The 2,845-nt window shown below is 60.8% G+C and overlaps 1 long non-coding RNA gene across 1 annotated transcript; it reads right to left on the minus strand.

Moving 5' to 3' along the window:
* Positions 1-725: 725 nt before the first annotated feature.
* On the minus strand, positions 726-2,593 carry LOC130596670 (uncharacterized). The gene is made up of 3 exons (XR_008971580.1): positions 2,505-2,593; positions 1,967-2,032; positions 726-854 (listed from the first exon to the last, which is right to left on the minus strand). It is a non-coding gene; the product is annotated as an uncharacterized LOC130596670 (long non-coding RNA).
* Positions 2,594-2,845: the final 252 nt, after the last annotated feature.

The following is a 2,845-nucleotide window of genomic DNA, read 5'->3' on the forward strand; positions in this document are numbered from 1 at the left end:
GGTATGAGGGGCTATGGGGGGTATGGGCACCCCATTATTGGCTATGGGTGGTATGGGGGGCTATGGGGGGTATGGGCACCCCATTATTGGCTATGGGTGGTATGGGGGGCTATGGGGGGTATGGGCACCCCATTATTGGCTATGGGTGGTATGGGTATGGGCACCCCATTATTGGCTATGGGTGGTATGGGGGGCTATGGGGGGTATGGGCACCCCATTATTGGCTATGGGGGTATGGGGGGCATATGGGGACCCCATTACCAGCTATGGGGGGATATGGGGACTATGGGCACCCCATTACCAGCTATGGGGGTTATGGGGGCATATAGGCGGCTATGGGGCTATGGGAGAGATATGGGGGGGTATGGACACCCCATTACTGGCCATGGGGCTCATTGGAACCCCGTTATCAGCTATGGGGCCCCGAGTGACCTCTATAGGATCATTGCAACCCCGAGTACTGTCTATGGGGGTCCCCAGCATCCCCATTGTCACCTATAGGGGGTTTATGGCTCTCCCCTCATTGGAGGCTATGTAGGGCATTGGAACCCCCTTATGAGCTATGGAGGCTATGGGGCCCCAAGTGACCTCTATGGGATCATTGCAACCCCAAGTGCTGTCTATGGGGGTCCCCAGCATCGCCATTACCGTCTATGGGGGTCTATAGGCCCCCCATTACCGTCTATGGGGGTCTATGGGGCCCCCCCGCCACCCCACGTCCCCCCGTACCGGAAGGGGTACCCGAAGGTGATGGTGATGTCGGGGGCACTGCGGTTGGGGGGGGGGCACTCGATGCTCAGCTCCAGCGACCCCGAGTACCCCCCACACGTGGCGAAGGCGAAGATGGAGAACACCTGGGGGGGACACCGAGCCCCATAGGGACCACAGGGACCCATAGGGACCCATAGAGCCCATAGGGACGCATAGGGACCCATAGGGACCCATAGAGCCCATAGGGATCCACAGAGCCCATAGAGACCCATAGGGACCCATAGGGATCCATAGAGCCCATAGGGACCCATAGGCAGCCATAGAGCTCATAGGGACCCATAGAGCACATAGGGACCCATAGAGCCCCATAAAGACCATAGAGACTATAGCCATCATAGAGAGCCATAGAGCCCCATAACCCCCCCATAAAACCCCACAATAACCCCATAACCCCCATATAGCCACATATAATGCCCCATAGAGCCCCCTATAGAGCCCCATAACCCCCCCACATAACTCCCCTATAACCTCATATAAACCCATAATTCCCATATAATGCCCCATATATCCCACCATAGAGCCCCATAACCCCCTCATAGAGCCCCATAACCCCCTCATAGGGCCCCATAACCCCCCCACATAACCCCACTATAACCTCCCATAGAGCCCCATAATGCCCCTATAACCCTCCCAGAGCCCCATAACCCCCCCATAGAGCCCCATAACTCCCCCACAGAGCCCCATATAACTCCCCCGGAACCCCACAGAGCCCCATAACCCCCCCCTATATCCCTATATAAACCCCCCAATACCCCCCTCGTGTCCCCGGGATAATCCCAGCTTAAGGCGGGTGGCCCAGATGGGGGGGAGTGGCTATATGGGGATAGATGGGGCTATATGGGGCTATGGGGGGGGGGTATGTGGGGCTAGGGGCAGGGCTATGGAGGGGTCTATGGGTGCTATGGGGTCTATAGAGCTCTATGGAGGGTGTCTAAGGGGTCTATGGGGCTCTCTATGGGGTCTTTGGGGTCTATAGAGCTCTATGGAGGGGTTCTAAGGCATCTATGGGGCGCTCTATGGGGGACTCTATGGGGCTCTGTGGTGGGTCTATGGGGATCTATAGAGTCTGTGGGGCACTCTATGGGGTCTATGGGGGTCTACAGGGTCTATGGGGGGCTCTATGGGGGTCTAAGGAGGTCTATAGGGTCTATGGGGGTCTATGGGGCACTCTGGGGGCTCTATGGGGGGCACTCACCCACTCCAGGACCTTGATGAAGCCCAGGGGCTCCTTCAGGACCCGGAACTGGCCCCGGGCCACGAACTGGGGGGGGGAGGGGGGGGGTGTTAGAGGAGGGGGGGGGCACCCCCAAGTGTGACCCCCCAAGGACAGTGCGGGGGGGGGGAGCTGTGACCTCACACGTGATGCGATGCTGACGTCACAAACCGCCCCCCCTTATTGCTGCATCATCTCCCCCCCCCCCCAGGGATGCTGCGGTTCCTCCCCCCACCCCCCCAAGGGCAAACCCCCCCCCCCATCCCCTCCATCCCCCCCATTCACCCCCATTCCATTGAGTTCACCCCCCCAGACCCAAACCGAGGCTGCCCCCCCCCCAAATCCGTTGCCCCCCATTCAATTCCCCCTCCCCAACGCCCCCATTCATTGAGGACCCCCCCAGGGTGGGGGTGGCAGCGACCCCGTTTTGGGGCTGGGGGGGAGATGTGGGGCTGGGGGGGGTCCCTATGTGGGGCTGGGGGGGTCCCTATGTGGGGGTCGCGGGTTGGGGGGGTCCCACCTGGTTCAGCATCTCCATCCTGCGGGCTCGGGGCGACGCAGCGCGGCGGGGGGGGGAGCGGCGCGGGCTGGAACAGCCGCGGGGGGGGGGAGAGGGGGAGGGAACAGCGGCGCGTGCGCGGAGGGAGGGAGGAGGGAAGAGCCGCGGCGGCGGGGGGGAGAGAGCTGCGCATGTGCGGGGCTGGGAGTGGGAAGGGCGGAAGTGACGTCTGAAGGCGGCGGCGCCGCCATCTTGAGAGCGGGAAAAATGGGAGAATTGAGGGGAAATTGGGAAAAATTGGGGAGAATGGGAGGAAATTTGGAAAAACTGAAGAGCATGGGGAAAATTTGGGAGAAATCTGG

The sequence above is a fragment of the Pezoporus wallicus genome, unplaced genomic scaffold (assembly GCF_028554395.1).
Source record: "Pezoporus wallicus isolate ANWC-B61680 ecotype Strahan unplaced genomic scaffold, APGP_CSIRO_Pwel_v1 contig_8768, whole genome shotgun sequence".
NCBI classification, from domain to species: Eukaryota; Metazoa; Chordata; class Aves; order Psittaciformes; family Psittacidae; genus Pezoporus; species Pezoporus wallicus.